The sequence below is a fragment of the Pagrus major genome, chromosome 23 (assembly GCF_040436345.1).
Source record: "Pagrus major chromosome 23, Pma_NU_1.0".
NCBI classification, from domain to species: domain Eukaryota; kingdom Metazoa; phylum Chordata; class Actinopteri; order Spariformes; family Sparidae; genus Pagrus; species Pagrus major.
Genome location: NC_133237.1, coordinates 19,125,374 through 19,150,267, shown reverse-complemented (window position 1 = coordinate 19,150,267; position 24,894 = coordinate 19,125,374). Strand labels below are relative to the sequence as shown.

Here is a 24,894-nt window from a genome sequence, read left to right as displayed (position 1 = left end):
AAAATAAGTGTTAAAAGGTAACACCTGCTGGCTTGTTTACATTTGTACCGTCAGCAATCAGGTTAGTGTTATTTACCATTTTCTTTATTATAATAGTTATATAATAGTCTACATCCAGTGAGTCACTTTCTAACTAGCTGTGGTGTCACAAAATCTTACACACTTCCACAGCTCTACAGAGAAGCTCTACTCCTTCAGAACATGAATGTAAAAACAGCCATCTGATGTCAAACTTTACACACATCATCCTGCACAGTGAAGCTCAAACATCCAAGTAACACGATGAAAAACACACATCGGTACGAGGTGACATTTAAAGATTTCTGTCACACAACAAAGCTCCATCATCATCACGTCAGCTGCTCTGCAAGTTCTTCCCTGCTCAGATGTCCAGAGGGTTGGTGTTGAATTTCAACCATGTCATCCCTCTGTGGAAACCCTTTTACACCCACTGAGCCTCAGGGGAACACTGGCCTGAGTGGACAGCTCCAGGCAATTTAGCATGTTGGTAATATCATGGCCAACAGTCACCCGAGGTGTTGCTGACAGGCTAAAATGTGCTAAACTGACCTTTTGCTTCTCATTAAAGTACGTTTCATGTGGGCAGATGTGGCAAAGCAGCCTCGATTCTGTCCAGTGTCCTGAAGCTCTTGTCCCTGTAGCAGCAACTCACATCGGCTCATCTGCCTCACAGTCACCTCCTTCACATGATGTTTCCTACTCTACAAACGTGTGAAGTCTTGACACCCTGCTGAGTGCTGCACAGGCTGCTGTCCGGGAGGAGCATTAAGTGCACCAATAACACCGATCCAACATGTCCTTGAATTCAGACGAGTGGAAAACTGGTTACATGTGCAAACGCACATTCATATACACATGTTGGCACTCTAGGGTCACCGAGGAAATGCTCTGCTTGTCTTTCCATTTACTTTTCTTCACGTTGCTGAAAGCTGTGAATTGGAAAAATGGACCATTTCTCCCTGTAGGCCCCATCATCCTTCGAAGTAGTTCTCTCTGGGGATGATCTGTGAGTTTGGGGGATAAAGCCGCTCTCCACGACAGCACTTTGCAATCGATTTGGATGCCATCAGAAGAAGGAAAAGAAAGAAATACAGAAAGAGAAAGCAAAGAAAAGACAAAAAATGTCTAAACGTGAAACAAAGCAAATAAAGAACCAGTGAGGCAGTAAAACGCCTGTCAAATTGGCTTTGATTCAAACAGGCTTTACAGTTCACTCGAACGTAGATCAAGAGTGGCCTCTTCATTATTTCCCTATAATGAAGAAACACAACAAGGAGCAGGAGAGTTAATGTGAATTGGCTTTTTCGATTAATGGTCAAAGAATCTAACGATGGAGTCGGTATTTGTTAGTGTGAGGAATGGCACAGAAAATGCTCGTGTTAGCTATAATTGACTCTGAATGTAAATCATTTACAGCACTCTGTTCCTCCCCTCTCAAAGATCTTTCTAAAGACAGTAAACGTCTGTTTGTGTTCAGTATTATGTTGGCAATGTACATATCTGCAAACCACAGATATGCTGAAACTTTTTCTTCTTTATGTTGCAAATTTAAGAGTCAAAGCTTTGCTTAAACTGGCAACAGACAGTTCTTTTGCTTAAACCTATCGTTCTGAAGTAAATACTGAGTGTACAGTGTAATGTCTGTAGAAAGATGACACCATCTGCATCTGGACTTGTTCCCTATAAACCTTGCTTTCACTGTGCTTTCCAGTACAGTATGCCACTGGGCTGGATTTGTTCTGGAAAATTGAAGGACGACAGCTCAAAGGACGCACGTCTGCCATTGTGCAACCAAAACAGGAAGAGGCGATGCTTTCCCAGGTCACTATCCCAAGGTAATGGTGGAACAACTGGAATAACTGGAAACGAAAGAAGGTGAAGAGGGAAAGCGATAGAGACGTGCAGGCATTCACTCGATGGAGCTCCAATGTTGTGTCAAAGTCTGTTCCCCCCTTGATATTTTTTCCCTCTTACCGTCGGTTTTTGAGACAATTCAGAACAAAACCTGCTGGCTTATAACACAACTAGGTGTTTAACTTTGCTTTTTCATAGTACTGAGATCGGGGTCGTAAGGTTGCTTGTCGAAGATTTTGCAGAAAATAGACAAAAAATAGACAGAAAATAGACAACAATAGTCTGAGTTGACTGCTGTTGAGACAAAATTGACAGCATTTTTTCATTTAGTCAGATTTTTAGAAAAACTGCAATCCAAACAGGCTGTAAAACACCCGTCTTTACTCTGCACTCACACTGTTGACATGATTCCTTCTTGCCTCTGTATATGTGCGTGCGTGTGTGATTTAGTGAAACCACCTTATCGTCTTGGTTGCAGAATAGAGCAGAAGGTCTTTGGACAGTGGTGTCTGATAGGGAAACTATCTCATGCTTCTGACGGTAGTCGAGCTATTTGTTGGCTCTCAGAGGCGTCAGGCAAGAGAGATTGCTTTTAAGAGTCCTCACACATATTACAAAGCTGTCACTGGTGGGAGTGTTGACAGCTGATCGCTCTGTGGGAGTTGGACGCCCAGAGAAGCAGAGGGTGCTAAGATAGCAGTTGTCAGGGAGGTTAAGGGTGGACAGACTTTCCCAGCATATGGTTATACTTATTCCTCCGGCTGTCCTCCTGCAGCAGTGTTTGAGATGGACAGTGTGCCGTGACTCCACCTGCCGCTAATATCCACCTCGATGATTGGATTATAATCACCTAAATCCCGCACTGAAGCCAAGAGTTCAGGCATAAAATCAGCCAGAAGCGCTGATGATGATGTGATAATTCATCATGTCCAGGGGTGGGTCAGGGACGCTGCGTATTGTCTCCAAATCACACATTTGGACTTTGGATAACAAATGTTCTGTCATCAACACTGACCCAGCTCAGGAGTGTGGGATGTTAATGATTGTCTGCTACCTTGAAGGCAACTTCAAAAGTTACATTTTGAAGTTTTTGTTCGTGTTTTACTCTAAAGTTTTACTCTAATGTAGACTTCAGTACATCCATCAGTTAAGCACAGTCAGAATCACATTCATTCTATTTGTGTTAACTCTTATGTCACTATAAAAAGCAAAACATCTACTTTCTAATGCAACTGGATCAGCCCTAATTTTCATGAATTATGTTCATCCAGTGGTTTATTTCACCAGAATATGCCTGATAGGACACTCTATTTTCTGCCCTAATGTCTCTGGAGAGGGTCGATTCAGCAGTCTAAGTGTCCACAATCTGCTCAGCTCAAATAAAGAAATGTCTGGTATTACTTTGACTGGTGTTGTACTATTTCTGGTGTGGTATCATCAGGGATTATTAAGATGAAGATCTCTGTGAAATAGAAATGTGGCTCTATTACATTAATCTTATTTTGAGCCATGAGTACAATGTCTGACATCTGCCTTCGGTTTAAGTTTCTGGATGTGAACTTTTTGCACCACAGAATAAAGGTTAATCATGATCATGCATGCAAAAGAGGAGGTACTGCAAATGCATTTATTTTCCTTTACCAAAATACATTTTTGAAGCCATTGTTTTCTCCAACGAGTAGACATATCCACCACGTATTTACAGGCTGTAAAATTACCCTATAGGTCGACTGTGCGAGCAGCTTTTTACGACCCATATTTACTTTTCTTGTCAGGCGGCGACCTCTAGTGGCTGTAGTACGTATTACAGCTGCAAAGGAGGAAATCAGGTGAAGTAATACAGAGAGCTAAAGGTCAAGGACGGATAGTTGGGTCAAACAAGAACAGGATTTTACCCAGAAGGCCACTGTTTGTGTCCACTGTGAAAGGGAAAGTCAACTGGGTTTTTTTTTAATGAGATGTCGGTTTTCAGTCATGTTTGTGGCAAAACCAAGTAAGCCAGAACATGATCTTATACCTATCCCTAGCCAAGTGGTTTTTGTGCTTCAACCTAACCAGACCATAAACATAAAGAAATGTGAAGTTTCAGCATATCCCTGGTTTGCTGATGGCGATTATGTTGCCACCCCTGCACGGAAGGACGATTATTGTAAATCAGTCATTTCACCCACCTGGTGCTTGCGCCTTACATCTCTTTCAGCAAGATTATCACATCTAGTGGCATTTTCTCAGAGACTTCTATTCTTTTGAGGTTTGAAAAGAAAATGCAGCTCAACAAAGAAACAACAATCGCGTCGGCACAGTTTGCAATCACCTGTAAGCTGCACACACACACACACAGATGCTACAATTGTTGTGTCAATCAACTTGAAAATGTCAGTTTGCAGTGTTATTCTTCCCTATTGACTGTCCCGTCCTGTCATCTCACCATCATATCGCTCAACATCACTTCTCCTTCCCCAGCAGAGGTTAGAAGGGTGATGGCCTCCCCGTTATTATTAGCAGTTAAGGTCAGACGGTGTCAGTTTGTGGCAGCGAATGCAGGCTGGGACAGTGTGTTCCAGGTTGTCTGCGGGGCTGGAGAGTGTGACAGGAAGAGCCAAGCAGACAGTAAGCAGAGGACAGGGCATCACTGACTCCTACACAGACACATCAAGGATAACTGGCCACATTAACTCTGTCCATTAGTGCCTGTCCCTCGCAGACAGGAAGTGACTGATTGAGGCAGATGTGTGGGATTTATTTATATCCCAGCCTTATTTGCTGCTGTGTTTCCTGTTTGCTTGTCAGGCAATGTTTGGAATAATGTCCAGGGTATCCATGACAGACAGGGATAAGCTGGGACTGTCTGTGAGTGTGTGTGTGCATATGATTAACGCCTGAATGTGTGCCTTTCGTGATTGTGAATGAGCCAGAAAAGACCAGAAACTGAGAAAAAACGAGATCTGTTTTACTGTTTCCCCTACATAAATTATCTGCTGAGTGCAGAGTCATGATTACGTTAACAGGAGAATGTAGAGTCAGAGTGATGAAGAGGAGACATCCATCAGATCGGGCTCAGAAAAGTGAATTTAACAGCTTCTAACTCACCACTTTGCTATAAGCAGGATTGTGTGAAAACAAACAAAAACAGGCCATTATGTTGAGCTCTTTGTTTGGGATTTAACTGTGCAATAACTCTCTGACATCAAATTAAAGCCACAATTAAAAAAAAAAGAAAATACAAAAGATACAGAAATAACCACTCCTATCTTTCCTCAAAGTCCAGAGTGTGAAAATGATGCCGCAGATGCATAAAACTTTGTACATTCTCAACTAAAATGCACAAAGATTAACTCATCAGATATTTGTAAAGCATCATCCAGGATCACATGATTGACTGTTAGACTTTATAAAGTGCTTCACAAAAGACGATAAAACTAAAAGCATGATGCTTACAATTTAAGTTAAAAGAAATATAAATCATAAAGAAGTAATTCATCAAAATTAACTTAATAAATGCAACTTCGGTTGACTTTGATACACAGCTTGAAGGCTACAGATCAAGATAAAAGACTGATATAAGATTGCTCATCATCAAATGGATTTATTAGTAATTTAGCTTTTAAAATTGAGCTAAAACCACATAAGTATTATCAAAAATCTTTTTCAAGCAGTTTGGGTCTGGTTTGTTTGGTCCACACCATGGATCAAATGCACACGGGTCTGTTTTAACCAAACAAAGACAGGTTAAGTGAAAGCACCCTTACCCTTCAGTGTAGTCCATATAATTCCCCTTGCGGTGTTATATAACTACACTTTATGTCTCGAGGTTGTACTGTGACAGATACAGCATGCAATAACCTCTGCTGGAGTGTTTTATTTCTTTCTCATTTTCTAAGTCCAGCCTCACTGTGTTAGACTGCAAAAAATACGAGACACTCAGTGAAATCGGCTAACAACATTAATAATTATGTTTTATTATTAGATTCTATTTCGGACCTCGCCAGAAATATGACCTGTGATTAGAAACTGAAGCAAAAACAAGAAACCGGAGAAGACTCCCCCAAAGAAACCCATCCCAAAATGAAGTAGATATTATGCAACCGAGAAACAGACGTCAAAATGAGCTTAAAATAAATGACAGCAGGGGGTTTTCACCTGATTGCTACTGTAAGTTTTGGGGTGAAATGTCTTTTCAGTATTGGGGACAGAGCCCTGGGGTTTCTCTGAGTGAAGGGCAGCCCACAAGGCGCTGGCCGACTGTGTGTGTGTGTGTGTGATGCTTCCCAGTTGCTCTGCTCCAGTTCAGGAACTGGAGATATGAAAGGACTCCATCGAGCTTCTCCTGGGTACACACAACACAGTGGAGCAGATAAACAGATCAGATCAGACCCATCTCTGCCTCACACTGACCCACATACGAGCTCACATCAGTCACTCCTGCTCGACTGAAGTCTGGTGAAATGAGCTCAATGTCTTAAAATGCAAAGATGAAGCGTAAGTGGGAGAAACATGTCGTCGCACCAAGGACGGAGGGTGCTTTCTGACATGTTTAGAAAGGTGGATGGCTACGAGGTTTTGCCTCCAAATCTTGTGATTCCTGACTCTTTCCAACACAGTTTCTACTCTGAGTGAGCTTCAGCTACTTCTAAACTTTCTAGAAGTTTAAAGATTTATGATTATCACCGAACCCTTCTCTTAGAGTGTGCTATAGGCTTGATTACAACCTCTCACCAGAGCACTTACACTTATGCTAACCACGGATATGTTTCAACGCTACATTTATTTTTATTCAGTGAATGTCAGCTCATATACATGTGATATGAACGTGATATGCCAATCCTGTTATGAAACGTATGACCTTAAATAAATTAGAGACGATTTCAAAACCAACGCTTTGAATTTCAGAGACTTTGTTTCCTGCTTTTCGGTGACTTTTAAAGAACAAAAATGACAAAATAATAGGCCTATGATAGGCCCGACACTGCAACAGTCAAGTCAAAGTTTATCACAGCCCAATATCACAAAGCAAATACATTTAGCAAAATCTTTGCCAAACACACAAAATGTATACAAGGTATTAAAACAGAATACTTGTTTGTGCCAGAAACTGGTTGTGAAAATGTGTCAGTAATCGGCAGAAATACAGGAGAAGTTGGACCCCGGGAGGAAACTGTGAGAGGGCAATCAAAAACGGGAGTCTCTCGGGAAAAAGGGGGGGTTTAGCGAGTATGTACAGATTTTAAAGTATCCATGGTTCGCAGAAATGCCAATTTTATTCAACATTTTATTCCCAGTGGGCTGTTGATTAAGTCTTGGTGCCCTCACTCCTTCAACAAAACATATATTTTAGCTGTGCTTCCTTGATTTCCTCTCTGTATTTTCCTGGATTAAACCTAGTTGAACATTGGTAAAATAGAACAAGAGCGGATGCACTTCTAAATATTTAATTTGTTGATGCATCTGACATCACAGATCAGGTATCATCCTGTCGACAAGTGTGTTCAGATGAGTTTTCTTCTCTGACATGAACCTCCAGTGGGGACATCCACGGCTGTTCTGCTATGTGATATAAAACAACCAAACAATCCAGAGTCTGGATCAGTTTCTCCTTCTCCGTCTTGCTCTCTTTGTTTTTCCAACCATTCATGGGAAAGAACCTGTGCAAATATGACAAGCGTTTGATAACGTTGCAGCGATTTCCTCTGCCTGAGGAGCTCTCTCTGCCTCTCTTCATCTCTCTCTCTCTCTGAAGCCTGTATTGACAGCCGATATGCAATTTTCTCGCAACTTCTTGTGTAATTTTGTGCTCAGGCTTGAATCACCCGAGGAGACGTTATTGAAAAGATAACATCACACACAGCAGACTTTGCTCTCTGTATCTGTGACTACATATCGTGTGCATCTCTGATTTGTAATAATAAATAAGGTCAGTAGTGCTTGCTGGCGATTTGTGACCTATTTCTTAAAGCACACCAGAACCCCGTTCGCTATATATGGATAACCGAGTTATCCAGATTAGAAAGTTGACGATTTGACACGAGTCTGGATTTTGTAGTTCTTCAAAGCTATTCTCAAATTCATCTGAAACATAAGCCTCGAGCTCAAACCTGTAAAAATGCAGCCTATTGACAGTAAGCTGGATCATAACCAAGAGGATTTATAGTGAATCCCACACATGGACTCATTTTCAGAAACAAATGGCTTTTCTTTCCTTTTTTATCCCCTTTAAAACGAAAGTGTCAGGGAAACTAAAACAGTAACCACATGCAGACACAGAAGCAGGCACAAAATAATTAGTTTCTAATGAAAGCTGAAACCCAGTCCAAAGATTCAAAATCCAAAATGAGATAAGACAAAAAGTCAGGTAACAAAAAGCTGGCAATGAAGACAATGCAGATAACTGTAATAACAGAGAACAAACCATGATCCCAAGGGGAACAAATGCAGAACATGGACTGGGAAAAGACACAGGATGAAGGCAACAGGAGTGACGTGAGGACGAGAACTGACCAGACGACCCAGCAAAGAGTGAGGGAAAAACACATGCTTTAATACAAACTAGACTAACGAGGGGATGAGGTTTCATACCTTAGTACCTACTTTACGTTTCTGAATTCTTTTGGACTGCCAGCCCAAATGTTTCCAACTTTTTGTGGTGTTGCTCATGAGTCTGTTTTATTTTGCACTGTCTGAATTCCTGCCTGGCTCGATCTGCTCTGTGTAGCTTGACGAGGCTGCTGTACGCTTCCATCAAAAATAGATTTGGCATGATTCTCCGTGGAGCAGAGAGCCATTCGGGGCCGATTCTGGTGGGACCACAAACGTTGTCTAGAACGGCTGCGATAAGATCCGAAAGCCGTGTCGTGGCGGTAAAGTGATGCAGACATGCCCGGTGGAATCCTGGGATTAGATAATCAGATTTAACATGTAGGTGTGCTGTATCAAAGGCTACAGTCCTTGCCAAAGCTTTCACCTTTGGGTAACCGTTTATATAAAATATTATCAGGTTTATCTAATCCTCACATAATGCGATTCATTGTGTAACCCACACTGTCAGAAACTTGTACGAGTTCAGGCTGGCTGCTCTTCTCAAGCGTGACATTCATATCGTGCTCTTGTTCTCTACCTTCACATCAATAGCTCTTAGTGGGTTTATCACGCCGGGCAGCCCCTTTCACATCACACACAGTAAATAGATCAATTTTTATGGACCAATCATCCTGCACTTTGGCATGTGTGCACAATTACATGTAATAAAATCTGATCACAGAAGTCGGAGACAGCCCCTTTGATCTTACAATAGCTGCAGATGCACCACGGCGAGGGTAGAGGTGTGTGTTTTTTCCTTTGAGTTTGTAACAATCTCCAACATCGTCATATGGAGAGCTTTCACCACTGCATGTGCTGGAGAAGTCCCTCCTCTTCATCCTCCTCCATTTCCTCCATAAGTGGGGGGTGGTTGATGAGGTGTGTGATCTTCAATCCTGTTGTTATCTGGTCGCCGTGTCTGGCAAAGGTCGGTTATTTTCTATGGATGCGGCAAGACACACGTTTCCTGTATGAAATGTGTTTTGTAATTCGACTCTCATTAGTGTCCAATCTGCAGCCTCTGTTCCCACCTCACTTTGAACTATAAGCAAAACATGATTTAAGAAAAATTTACATTTCTTGTTCTCGAGACTGACTAAGCCAAGTTGAAAAGAAGGCTGGTAACAAATACAGTATACTGAAGACATATGTGAGAGAGAAATAATAAGCTGTGTGGGACTACGCTCAGTAAAAAAAGAAGCTTTTTATGTCTCCCTGCTCCTCCGCCCACTCCCACAAATTCATGCCTATACTTTGAGTTTCTTCCTTCTTATCACCGTCTCTTAATATGGTCCTAATTGTGAGCGGTGTCGCGTCGCCTCATACACCCTCATTTGTATCTGTCAAACTTTTATGAATGCTTTGACCATGAATGTTGCATGACTTTGAGAGTCGCCACATGCATACCTAACTGTGTCCCGAGCACGAGGCGGATGATTAATTATTTTTCATTGCAACTCAGAGTATAGCTTCCCTTTGTTCTCTAGTTTATAAAAGGATGCACGACTTTAATCTGCATAACAATGCACTCTGATTTGAATTTTTAGTAAAGGGTATTTGTTCAAGAAAAACTGATGGTATAGTATATATTCGCTTAATTGGTATCTACACTGTTGTGTGCATGCAGCTTCCACATTTGAAGTGATAAACAAATTATGGTCGATGCAGTTGGCACCAGGGGAAGGCGTCTGCCCACAGTCTGCTAACTGTGTTTGACGGGGCTAAATGCAGGAGACCTGTGGTTTCGCCTCCCTCCACACAGACCTGACAGGATCATTTGGACTGCAGCGAGGCGCCTTGTCAGCGACTCAAACGGTGCATTTGGCTTCTGCTCCCTAAGGAAGCGTTCTGCCAAATTACATTCCTCGAAAAGAGGCCATAAATGAATAGTTTGTTTACTTTAATCAGACTCTGGCTTGTACAGTGAAACGAACAGAGGCAGAGCTTGTTATCTCAGACAAAGTTGGAGTCCCACTTTGCTAAATAGATTTGATTAAATCTGCCCTCGTTCTGACGCGACAAATCTACCTGTTGGAAACAAATTGGACCGGTGCATATTTCTCTCCCTTGAGACACACGTCTATCAGCGTATGAGAGATGGAAAGAAGCATTTTACTCACTAATGAGAAATGAGTCTCCTACCTGAGAAAGAAGAAAACATGCATATTTCCAGCCTATATACTGTGAAGACCCACGGACCTTTGGAAATGTGCTCTCCATTCAGCACAGAGTATCCTCCAGTGTGCTCTCACCGATCCCAGCAGAGCCGTGCAGGAAACAGAGATGGTGTTTGAAGAGTATATCTGCCACACGTCTGTATTCTTCAGGGAGGAAACAGCGGCTGTTTGTGCTTCTGGAGACACTGTCTTTTATTTCTGTAAAGTTGCTGTAAAACTTTGCTCAGTTCAGACTTAAATGCCCGGTGTATAGAGTTGAAGTGATGTGCAGCATAAGAAAATAACTACTTTCTACTTTCAGACAATGTTCATGTTTCTTTCTGGAAAAGTTCACCTGGAATTCACAGACAAGTCGGCAGAATAATACGTACCACATTAACATTTCTACAATGTGTCATATCACGGTCATACTACATGTTTATGACCTGACTTTCAAATAAGGAGGACGAGGGGATGGTGGTGGAGTTACAGACGACAAGGCTTCCAAGCCAGTGACCACAGTTCAAGACTGTGTTTCAACATTTGTGTGAGTGTGAAACGACTCAATATTTTTGAGGAGACGTTGGGACATCTCGAGCCATGTTTGTGACTACCACAACAGGTATTTAAAGCCAAAACACAATGTTTTCCTTACCCTAACCAAGTGGTTCTTGTGCCTAAACCTAACCAGCGCATAAAGAAACATAAAGTTGTAACATTAAGAAATGTACAGTAGTTTCCCCATCTAAAGCCCTGATGCATTAGGTATTACATTTGTACCACCTGTGCTCCTCCAAGATGTGTGTTTCATTTCATAAAAAAATCTTCAATTCCATCTTGTTTTTTTTAGATCATATGAGCTGAGGTGGGCTTTGTTTCCACTGAGTAAATGGTAAATGGACTGCATTTATATAATGCTAGTAGTTTGACTACTTAAAGCACTCTACAACACATGCTACATTCACACATCTGCTCATCAGGAGTGATAATGCGCTTTCTATCCAAAGCAAAACACCTTTTTTTTGCTCAACCATTCACACACTGATGGAACAGTCATCCGGAGCAATTTAGTATCTTCCCCAAGGACACTTTGACTTGCAGCCGCAGCCGGAGAGGACAACCTGTTCCTGCATCACAGCCGCCCCAACAGCACAGAAACTGCAGGACACTGATTGTAAAAACCCATTAGCCAGAATAAATGTTGGCAGTGTACATTTCTGTGTATACTTTTGCTCTGGTTAGGTTTGGGCACAAAAGACACTTGGTTAGGGTTTTGGAAAATATGGTGTTTTTGCTTGTTTTCTGGTCTTGATCACCACAAACACGACTGGAGATGTCCTGACTTCCCTCCTAAACATTTTTTTTTGTCTCTATAAACACGGCTGGAAATTGTTTCGAGGTCTCTTTATAAATATCTAGTGGCTTCACACTAATGTTGAAACACAGTCTCGAACTGTTGTCACTGGCTTGGCAGTCTTCTCGCCTGTATCTCCACCCCCCCCTCCTGTTGACCTATCAGTGGTTAACTGACAACATTTCTTTCATTTCCCACTTGGCTGCATTATAAACTGTGTGGTTTAAAATGGAAGTTCTCAATCTTGAACTTTGCTTCTAACTTCGGGCAGTTTCAGGAAGTTGAGTGAGCCCTTCTCAACGTTTATATTTAAGGCCGATGAGCCAAAATGTCTAACTGATCTTCATTTCAGCTTCAGTCTGTTTGCATTTCTGCTCAGCTTTTCACAGAAGCATCCTTAAAGCAACGGCTGACAAAATGCACCAGCAACAATTAACCACTGCAAATGTAAGCTGACAGCAGTCATATTCATTCATTATTAATTACTTATCAGGAATTAGAGTCCGTCTACTCATCAGAGGCAGAAATTAACACTAATATACGTAAATCCTTTCCGACTGCTCTCAAGCTTCCTGCAGAGCGGCGTAATAATCCCGATGGGACACGCTTTCTACACAATGTTACCATTTACACGATGAAAGCGGTCACTAAAAGGTTTGACGAGCATAATAGTCAAACTTAAATCCTAACTGTCTTCATTACTAAACAAATGCAAAGATTTGTGTTCTTCTAACCCTCAAAACAATTAAGAGAAATTACAGACGAGCCTTCTGTTACTCACCACTGGTTTTAGAAGAAGTTTCAGAAGAGTGCAGCGATCAGGTTAACATAATTGTCCTCTGGTGGGCCGTTACAGGGCTAGAACAGAGCTCCATCACACTTACACCACATTTTTTGTCGCATCACTTTTGGTGCTGTCTCCATTTATTTCAACAGGAACACTCAGTTTTTGTGTGAGAGCGAACAAATCAGCTTTCTCCACACATTCTGCAGCTCCGCGTTCTGCTTCAGTTGGATCAGTTTGCCTATACTTTTCAGTTTCACACTAGTATAAATACCTATTCTTCCAGGGGCTCATTATATATCACGACAGGTGTGTGTGTGTGTGTGTGTGTTTGTGTGTGTGCCTGGGAGTGTGTGTTTGTGTCACCGCTGCTAAACGTCGGCCAGAACGAATCGTCTGGGGAGCCATCTGTCAGTCAGACGGCAAATGTTTTCTTGTCTGTGTAAAACACCAAAAATAATCAAAAGATTACTTTTCTGAGCGAGGTCAAACCCCATCATCATGCCACCAAGGTTTTTGCTTCCTTTTGCCTTCAAACAGCAAGAAATGTCTTTTTCTCTACGTTGATGTGGAACTAACAGGAGTGAAAATTGCTTTAGAAAGATTAAAGCGACTTGGCATTCACTCTCACCCTTTTTTCTTTCTTCCATCGCTTGTTTTGCTCAGGGTAACATGAGGATTTGATCAGGATGGGTGTTTTTTCCACTAACAGCATTTGTTTCTCATTCAGCTCAGACAATAAACCATTAATGTCAAAGGGAACCTTCGCCTCTTCAAACCTTGTTTGTCCTGCAGCATATATTTTAATTAAGTATCCTCTGATTAATATGCAGAGATGTCTTATTTTGTGCCTCATGAACTGAACAGGATGTCTGAAAGAATGAAACAACAACTTGCTTTCTCGCAGAGATTTAGATGAAAAGGTCGATGCCACTCACATCTTTATGGTTGCTATAAAGCTACAGCCAGCAGTCACTTAGCTTAGCTTAACATAAACAAGATAGATGGGGGAGCAGCTAGCCTGGCTCAGTCCGAAGGTAACAAAATCCACTTCACCTCTAAAGCTCCCTTATTAATCAGTTAGATTTCTTGTGTTCACATTTTGGCTACAAGTGTACAGGGTTTGGTATGTATTAACCTGTTAAAGCTAAACGTCAGGCTAGTTCGCTATACTTTACAAGCACAGCTAAGCAAATAGGCCACCTCTGTTTAAGCGTTTAGTCATGAAATACATCATAAGAAAGCTTAGATTCTCGCGCTTATATTCCACACAACAAACAAACACGCTAACAAACTAGCATGTGCAAAGGTTTGCCAACTCACCAACCAAAGTGTCCGTGTGTTTTTTCTCAGGGAGGGGTCACAGGGGTATTTTGAGGTCACAAAATGGCCTTTTTTGCCAGGCGCCTGGACTTCTCCTGAGAAAAACACGTGTTAAGTGTTCATATTCAGTGGTACTGTTTTGTTTTGAACTTGGACCATGTAAGACTATATCATGTGGACAGGTTGTGTTTTCCAGCTAATAGAGGCAGTTAAGCTAAGCAAACCAGCTACCAGTGGTGGAAAAGTATTCAAGTTCTTCACCTAAGTAAAAGAAACAATACCACACTGTGAAAATACTCCACTTCAAGTAGAAGTCCTGCTTTCATTTTCACAAGCCATCTATGCACAGTGTGCCTGCCAGCTACAGATATGTGTGACTCCAGTGAATCAACAAACAATGCGTTTTGGACTCTAAGAGGCTTCCACAGGACGCGTGCCATACGCTGCAGTGTTTGGAATTAGGGACTTCAAAGCATTTTGGAGAAACAAAGGAAGTGTGTCAAGTTTGAAATAAACAAAAAATAAAAAGAGTGAAGTAAACACGACAGTATACTCGTGAAAATATACAGACAGGATAACGTTTTTAGCTCCGAGCTAATTCTCTCATGCTTGTTTAGATTATTTAATCACGTCGAAGCAGATGGTATATTGAGCCGTGAGACATGTTAGAATGCGTTTCAGCCAAAATCTGCTTCAACATATTTTAGTTTTTATTGTGCTGAGACTCATGACTGCTTAGTAGTTGATGTGATTTCATTGTTCCAGAAATGTAAGCAGCTAAGCAAGACGCCAACACTGTTCAACTTCTCTTAAGAGTGTACAGTATGTACGACACAGGCCTTGAAAGTATTGAGCAAGCTCCAGATAAACACGTGGTGTTAACGTAAAACTATTAAGGCTATTGATTCTTGATTTTGCTCCGTTTTACAATGGACTGTGCCTTGTTGTACAGCATGTATCTGTAGATGAGACTTGAGTTGTTTTGGTCACTTTTTAAAATAACCTCACTGGCGTAAAAATAAGCGGGTACAATGCAGAGCAGAACTTTAAACTTCAGAGTTCACTAATCAATATTATATACTGTTATTTATTGACAGCACAATGTCTAGAAATACTCTTGAGTCCCCTTGAGATTCATACCTACGGTAAAAACACTAAGTCGTGACTTGGAATCAAACTCAAACACCTCTTGGGCACGGTTTAAAGATTTAGGAGCATCTCTGTGCTGCTCTGGCACCCTTGTAGACCTGCTTCATCATGACTCAGCCTTCAGTCCAGTGATCTGAGACAGAAAACTCACGACCATTTCGATCAGAGTCACACAGACCACCGACGGGAGAGCAGGACCACTGTGCCTGTGTCTCTCTGTCGGCCTGTATCCTTCTGTAATCTCTCCTCTCAGACGCATTACAACACAGCAGGTCGACAAAATATGTCAGCAGCATGTCAGTAAAGTATGTCAGCCAGATTGGTGACACAGCGTGATGTCAGATGCTCTTTAATTACCCTCCTTTCATACCTTGTGACTTCCTGCCACCGACGCCATCTGTATTGTAGTAAACTAGAGAGGGGTGCCAGAGGAAATACAGCACATCACACTTATGTATTGTTCTCCCAACACGTGCCCCTTTTACATCTCGGCCTCTTCACTCTGCTTTCATCTTCAGCAGCATGTTTGACTCAGTTTAGGGGCGGGAAGCGATATTCTCCGTACTCATAGTACAGATTCCCACAGGGGGGATTTGCCCTCTTACTTTTCCTTCTTAGTCGCAGCATTATGCATGAGACATGATTATATAAATGATACAGTAGAATAAATGGCCTGGTGGCAAAGAGATTCTACTACAGATGCTTCATCACTTCTCACAGACCAGCCTTTACTAATTTCATAGTAATTTCACAGGAATTAAGCAAAAACAAACATTTCATTTCATCAATAATCTAATTTTTTTCCCATTTTCTCATGGAAGTAATTTAAGCATAAACTATTAAAGGATAAGATGACATTTTGGGAAGAGTTTTGCCAAGTACTCAAGTATTGTACTTGACAGTAACTGCAATGCAAGTAAGTGAAAAACAGATCGAGCATGATTACAGGCTGCTTGTTTAGCTTATTGTCATATTTTTTTCAACGTTTGTGGATCTTATGTTTATTAGATGAATTACTGTGTTGTACTTCCTTTTCAGTTGACTTTTCACAGATGATGATTTGGTGTCAAGGATCTCTTGTGGCAACTTAGGCGGTTATCTATCAAACACAAAAACAAAAGTAGCATGAAAATCACTACAGCACAGAAAAAGCCCTTGAGGTGTCTACTGTTCACTCCTTTTCCTAGCGACGATGACAGTAGCTCTATAGCTGAATAGTTTTGTCGGATCTGAAAGTGCACATATGTCACTTTTAAATCAAGTGGCAAACAAGATATTGTGATCTTTTGTTTTGAGGACACCGAACTGTGAATTCTCATTTCTTACACATTGTATTCCACTTTGAAAAGAAAACAAAACCATGTGTTCCAGTGTTTTGACTTTGTAATCTTGATGCAGTGAATCACAAATGGCGATAACGGTTTACACTTTCGGAGAACCTTTGAAAAATGAACATCAGAGAGGAGGGTTCAGACGCTGCTAGACAATCTGGCAAACACTTCATTTCACTTCTTTGAAGCCATTTGCCGTGTTGTTTGAGGAGCAATGCAATCACTCCCCCTGAATCTGTGCATGTTTACCAAAACGGCGAGTACAGAACCCGTGGTCCTGATGCTGTGGAGCCCAGTTTCAAGTGGCCGATGAGATTTAATTAATCTGCCGGTGTGAAAAGTCTGAAAAAATGTCCAGGGCTCCTGTAACAGGCGAGTTGGCAGGCTGACAGACAGGCAGATGTTCAAACAGAGTGTGCATTCTTCTTTTGTGAGGAGGGGGCTGCTGTGTTTGGCCGCCTCTAAAGCAGACACGGTGTGATGGAGATTAGGAGCAAGCTGTGCAACCGCGTTTAGTGGGTCGGTCATGCAGGCAGGCGGGGGACAGATTTTACATATCAAAGCCGAGGAGACAGAGGGAAGAGCGTGAACATCAGGTGTGTTGATCTAGACTCCATACGTCATGACATCCTGAGGAGAGCTGTGCTGAAGCCAGATTTACTGAATGTGTGACGTGACCCCCCTCATTGGTTTTGGCACATTATTAAAAATACACTGACATGTATTTACCTTCTGCAGACTGCAATAACGTATAACCTTAGTTACTGTAAACTTCATTACTCCCCATTAACCCGAGTATGGACATACAGTAGCTCTCTGCCAACAACAACTGTGTTCACAGCTGTGCTGGTTTGCATCTCCCTGCAGTTCCCCCTGCAGTATTACCTCCACACCTCGGCTACAACTGGGATTGAAACAATGCAAGTACTATGGTACTTACAAGTCTTAAATGAAGTATAATTCCCGGGAGACCTCATGCATAACAAATGCAGCGTCAGCAAAACATTCACACTAAAACATTGTTATCCGTGTTGCGGCTATTTGCATATCATGGACATATGACCCCAACACAGACAGTAGATCCACCACTTATTACTTATCACCTGATATCACTTATTTTTACACTATATTTATTCATTTTTGCAAAGTATTTTACGACAAGAGCTTGAAAGCACCATGTCAATTAACGTGACCGAACCGAACCCAGATGTCTTTTTTCTCGACCGGATTGGATCGGGGGAACTATGCTCTGATAAGGTCAATACACAAAAACAATAGAAAGAGGGCATTCAAATCTCAACACCTGGATATGAAAGATGCACATGTGTGGTGACTAATGACTGCATCCAAGTTTGGCAAACTCCAAAACTGCTACAGACCATGACGATGACTTTACTCACTGAGAAAATGCTGTTCATTCAGTAGGCTACCTGATGCAGGCCGCGGGGGCACACTGTCGCCTTCTCTGCTTACTTACACTACTGTCATGGCGGACCTCTCTGACACCACTTTCGTCAGTTTTAGGGAGTCAGCTCCTGTCTGAGGTGTTTTCGGAGGGTTTCAGCCGCTGCTTATAACGAGCCTGACACTGATGTCTCCGCAGGTTAAAAATACCTGGAACATGAATACTTAATAACACGACAAGGCACGGAGAGGCTCATTAGGAGCCTGTCTTACCGGCGCTGTCCTCCAACTCAAATCTGCCTCTGACATGTTAATACCAGCTCCGAAGTGAAGGAGTGGGAAAAAGTTCTAAATGACAAAGAGCATCAGTCTTATCTGTCTCGGAGAAAAAAGGAAAAAGCAGGGCGCATTAATTTCCCATTCTTTCCCGTTTGATAGATAGATTTGTGCTGATGTATAGCTGATTCATTTATAATCTTCAGTGACTGAGCCATTTGTTTGTACTGTGTCGTACCAACTGTGAATGAATGGCTAATTAGGCCACTTGCAATGTCTAAAAGGGTCTGACTGAACCACCTGACACACACACACACACACACACACACATAATTGCGTCTTCAGGCACACACACAGCAAACAGCCGCAGCAGCCGTCAATCAAAAACGATAACACTTGTTTCCACATCTGTCAACATGGGAACCTCTTTGCCCTGCAGCGGCGAGGACAACGCATACAGCTGTTTTGTATATGTGTGTGTGTCCAGTTTCATTTAGCAAATACAACATTTAAAATATTAAAACGGCAAGCAGCGATGAGGGCCCGTTTGGTGGGAGGGCTCTTATAAGTGTGTTTTTGCACCGCTGATCTAAACAGCAGATTTTAAGCGTGTCATCAGCAGCGCTGGGATTTATCTCTCCTTATCCACGCCGGGTAAGTCTGTGGGAATCGGGAAGAGAAAGATAGCAAATAACATCAGCGCTCATCTTTTTGTGTATCATTTTAATTTAAATGTGTCTGCTTTTACAGCAGAGACAACCACTGTTGCTTTGAAAATAATGAATGGCTGACAGCATTGATTTTTCCATGCATATATTACCATAATACTCACCCGTGGGCCGTGTGCTGGGATCTTGTAAATATTGGTTCTTTTGAAGCCAGCGTCTGTGGCTGGACTCAAGTGCTGGAATGAATGGTTCATCTTGGAGAAGGAGCGTAATCCGAGAGTCCCCCGCAGGGACGTCCCTCTCATTGCTCCGTCTAACGCAACCAGGCTAAAGATTGAAGGACCAATCGATACCTGTCTCACTGCCCCAACCCAACCTATGACCTGCGACGCAATCCCATGCTCAGAAGCTTTGATAATCACACAGCTCTGCAGGGACAGCAGCTGTCAGGAGGGATTGGATGATGGAGAAATATCTACAGCTCAGAGAAAAGTTTAGTGCAAACCAGCAAAATGACCCTATGTGCCCTCAGAAATCAATAGCGATGAGCTCTATTCATCACAGTGACACACACAAAGGTATGTTCCATGACGCCTCAGATACGCAGCAGGATGTGTGTTACGTTTTAATATTTGTGCCTTGGACACGTCATGGTCGGCTTGATTGGCACAGATTGGCATGAAGCGGCCTTGTAGGTTTTCTTTTTTGTAAGATTTGGTCCTTTTGTGCGCGGCGATGAAAAGAGAAGGAATTCAACATCAGTCTGTTCAGCCAGCTGCGAGGCACCGAGACAATATTCAGTCTCATTTGTATTCAGCTGCACACCTGTCAGCTTCAGAGGCTATGCTGTCTGTTGTGTTTCTTTTTTTTGTACAACCCGAGCCTGCGTATGTAAATATAATGGGCAGAAGGACCGGGCAAAATAGCTGAAATCAATATAATGCTGTCAACAAGAATATATTTACAATTTTCATGTAGATTAAATCAAATGTATGCAAAATTGTGCATACAGATTCATGGCACACTTCTCTGTATGTGTTGAGTCATGGAAAATGTCGAACATATCTCTTTATCATTATGTGTGTTCATTTTGGTGTCACAGTCACTGTGTCCTGTGATGTGATGCCTCCACTACTAAAAAGACTTTGGAAATAGAGTTGCAACGATAAGCCTTTTTGGATAGCCTGTTTATTGTTTCGATCAGTTTTCAAGCAATATGTTCAGATTGTCCAACTTCTTGAATGTAAGCATTCGCTGCCTCTCTTTGTCATTTATGTATGTTAGTAAACGAAGAGTCTTTGCGTTTCAGACTTTTGTTCGTTTGACAAAAGAAGCAATTTAAAGACTTCACTTTGATCGATAGTTGCTGCCCTAATGACAAAATAAGCAGCTGCAAAACGAACAACTGGTCGTCTGTCTTTAATTGAACTGACTGGGCAGCTGTTTATATGTATCCATTGAAAACGTGCTGAAGTTGATATTTAAAACATCCAGATATACAGTTAACGATTAACCATACGTCAGTAGGTTGATTTATACACTGTAGTACTTATCAATCAGAAAGATTTCTTCATATGGAGCTGTGTCAGACAATTACAGGATGATTGAAAGAAGACCAGGGAGACTATAAATACAGTGAAGTCAGCAAAAACAGAAGATAATACAGGTAATAAAAAGGCTATTTTCTTCATTTCAATAGTTTTATATAATGTAGCAAATAATACATTATGATTAGATTAGCTATCATGCTTTTATTGTTAGTATACAAACCTTACATGATAAAGACATTTTGTCGTTTCCAATGTCATCGACGACCATTTACTGACTAAATAAATACCAATTTCATCTATTTTCACCACAAAAACATTATCTGTGATTGATGATCAGTTCTCGCATCTTTTTCCGAGAACTTTCTGTCTATAAAAACAGCTGAAGGATTTTGTTTTTTCCCCCCAAAAAATGTGGAGGAGTTGGGTGACTTTCACTTGTTTCTGCCAACGAAGCTTAAATGCTGTGAGTGCACTGTAATAAATCAAGGTGACGGATGATTATAACACTTTGATGAACTCAAATTGTGTCCCATCTGCATTCTGGACTGTAAGAGGACAGGCTTAGTGAGCTTTTACTCAATTAATCACACTGAAACTGTAAAAGTGAGGGGGGAAAAAACCTGTTTATCACAACCAAGATAGAGGGAAATGATCTTTAGTTTGAAGTGTAATTCAGAGGCAGCATGATTACATGTAAAGTGAGGAAAAATGTGAATGTATGAGTTGAAAAGGCTTTAACCTGAGTGAAAAATGTTTTCTTATCCTGGGGTTTAATGACTCCTGTTCGTGAACATACAGAGACGAGAAGGAGAAACCTGGAGTCCCCATTAATTTAGTCGAATCAAAGTCTTATACTTCTGTCAGATATCCCCGCTATGCACATTAATCAACTATTCATGAGTCTGAGATTACAGCGTGTGTGGGATTGGGATTCCAAAGCAAATGTCGGAGGCGTGTTGTTTAATAAAAGTTGAAGCCACCAGCATCGTAAAACCATCGTAAATACACAATTAGGCTGCACACAATAAATGAAACCTCTCTCATGAACACAAACATCGCTTAGAGGTGGTGTTCAATCCCACGGGACTGAATGAGTAGTAATGAGATGCTTGACAACAAACGGTGTGTGTGTGTGTGTGTGTGTGTGTGTGCGCTTGAGAGTGTGTATGCGGCTGTGCGTCCATTTGTCAGAGGCATCAAATGGACAGACAGACACACCTCCTGTCAGGAGTGAATCCATGCACTGCTACACCATCATTATACACTGAATATTTCCTCCTCAACAGTCTCAAACCTGTGAACATGAGTAATGGCTTTCCTCCATGCTCCATTTATCTATTTACTCCCTTTTTCCCTCCTTATCTATTTATTTCTTTTCGGCTCCTCTCCGCTGTTTTACGGCTGCGTTCTCCCGGCTACAATGTGCCCGATAAGCACTTTTCCTCCCCGGACAAATCGTTTGTCTCACGCTACCTCTTCTGTGAAATTGTACTTGTCACACGCAGCCGTGCGTTCTGACGAAATACTGTCGCGCAGAAACTCAAACGCACACACATTTTCGCCAACACTCTCCTTGTTTCCAGCTTTTTCAATTCCTCCCTTCAAAGCCTTCAGCAGAAAAGCAAGAGAACTTTTTTCCGAGACTTTAGTGAAATCCATCTTCTGACACCGAAAAGTCTTTTACTTTTTAATCCCACTCTCTCAAAGGACTTTTAATCACACTCTTCCTGCAGTATAATCTATTGTGCTGTGTGTGTGTGTACGGGGGAAATGAAGGGAGAAGTGTGACAGTGATGTGGGCAGTGAGTGAAAGCCAAGAGAATAAAAAGAGACCCCATCATTACACGCAGGCGTTCTGTCGTTCCATTAGAAAGAACAAAATGACCCTTATCGCCCTGTCTTCCCTACAGAGACATAATTGGGTTTTCAGGGGGAAATTTCTTAGGACCTTAATTGCATTTGTTCTGTCTCCTCCCTGAGCCGCCCTGCTCAGCCCACCCCTGCAGCGAAGAGTCCACGAGGGCTCCGCAGGAAATAATTCCTGTTGTCACACGCTAATGGTCACTGCTGCATAACTGCATCGCCGCGTGGAGAGTAATAACGTTAATTCAGCGGTGATGGGTGTCGACAACTTATATATGAGGCCAATTTCTTTGGATGTAAGTAAGATGAGGTTGTGGAAATATTAAGAAAGTACTGAATGATTCATCGGCCATTTGGACCGTCTGATTGCTTTTTGTCCGCTGGTACAACTTGACACACAGGTAATCACTTCAATTAAAATAACAGAAGGATTTATTCATACAACCGGGAAGGCAATTGTCTGCATGGCTAGATTAAACTCCTTACATGCCCAGGGCAAAAATGAGCTATGGGCCACTATTGATACATTAGGCGTACAGTATTTATGAATGTAAATATGTATTGGGCTGTTGGCCGGGCTGCTGATGACTTTTTCCCCCACTGTCCTGGAACTGACTGTAAACCTGTTATCAACATCTATAGTTGTTGGATCATAGTATGAGCAGTTACAGTAAGTGCTAAAGTTTTTAGACTAACTGTACTCAGGTGAAGTACTTTCGTACATTTCTTTCCGATAAAATTTGTTGTGTCGTCAAATTAAACTGCAGTTAAGTGTTAAATGCTGGACAGAAACTCTCATTCCTGCTATATTTAGCTGTTAGCTGCATTAGCTTTCTCGGTGCTGTTAGCTACTTAGCTCTATCAGCTTGGTTAGCTGTTCAAACAGGTTAGCCAAACACACAGCAGGACCTCTGCGGCCCACCAGCTGCTAACAGCTAATGGCTAACTAGCTTTCGTCCTGCCAATTTCAACACAGATTTGTTGTTCACAGTGTAGCAACAGGGAAAAAATGCGTCCTGCGCTTTGTGAAATACTACATGTTCTGGAAATTAAGTTGGAAAATCATTTATATATATTAAATAACCAAGTTAGAATGTCTGTTTTAAGCAAATCAAGCAAATGAAAGACTTGATAAATTGTTACAATGATGCAGAATGACAAACAACTCTTAAAGTGGCATACGTCTTTAATCAGTGCGACGAACACTATCTGAGCAGCCGCTGCTGCAGCTGCCATGTCAACTCAGAATGACTTATGTGTGAGAGGGATGTCGCCTCTTCTTTGTTTGGTCACCTCCTCCCTCTCAAACAGAAATTGACTGACATGAACAAGATTTCAGGATGAATGATTGAAGGGAAGCGTTTTGAGCTGCTACCACCTGGTTCAATAATAATGGCACGATGGCTGTTTGAGGTGACGAGAGTAAAAATAATAGACTGTTCAATTGAACCAGCCTAATTCAAACAATAAACTTTGCTACTTCAACATGATTGATTAACTGAGCCTGTAGGTCACGTAATGAAAGCAATAATTTAAGATGGACTGAACATTTGGTCCCTCTCATCAAGTGTTTGTGCATCTGGTTAAATCATCACATACACTTTCATTATTAACTGTCTCTATGCTTCATCTGAGCTTGTCTGACTTGTAATGAGGCCATTTTTATTCATCGTTGTGTTTAGCAAATCATACACAGCATGAGAACGGTGACAAATCAGGTCTGTAGTGAGCGAGTGTACAAACACACGCACAGCAGTCTCTGCATGTGGCTAAATTAGATGAATACATTGTATGGAGCAGTTTAGGCTCTTTATAAACTGAGTGGGTGGTCGAAGCTGCAGATATATAATGAGAGGGGGAAGGTCGCTGCAAGTGTGCAGTTGAAGCAGGGAAAACTCCCTCTTGCATTGATTTTCCTGTCTTTGTGCTGCTGGTGGTGAAATTAAGGCTTTGGTGTATTAAGGACTTCAGATACGCTGACCCTGCTGTGCTGAATTAAGCTTTTTGCTGAGTTACATCCAAACACTTTTATACAGGGATTTAGTTGAGCCATGTTTCTTCTGCTCTAATCACTGTTCTTTTAAATTCCCAGATTACTGGAACTGATCTGGGGCCTCGTTACAGAAACTTCCTGAGTCTAAAATCCTATTTTATGTCACTTTAGGATGACAACAAGGATTTTTGGTGCCGAAACATCAAAACAGAAACATTAAGAAACCTAACGATAATGATGTTAGCCTGTTGGAGAAGCTAACACTGATGTTAGCCTGTTGGAGAAGCTAACACTGATGTTAGCCTGTTGGAGAAGCTAACACTGATGCTAGTTCGCTGGAGAAAGTAACATTGATGTTTGCCTCTTGGAGATACAAGGTCTGAGTAAGGATAGGACACAACTATGAGTTTAGGAATTGCTAGGAAGATGGGATTTTTTCCAATCTTTGAAACTTAATCGATATGATCGATACTATGATCGATATTGGAGAACAAATGCTTCTAGTGCAAATGTTAAATACCAAACGAAGGAGAAGACGTGTGAGGAGGTGGTCTGTACGTTCTTTGAACGCTGCGACCCGGAAATGATGTAACGC

The 24,894-nt window shown here is 41.6% G+C and overlaps 1 protein-coding gene across 4 annotated transcripts in view; it reads left to right on the top strand.

Moving 5' to 3' along the window:
* The window catches only part of znf281a (zinc finger protein 281a), a 121,519-nt gene that overhangs the window by 61,578 nt on the left and 35,047 nt on the right, over window positions 1–24,894 (top strand). The window lies entirely within an intron of this gene.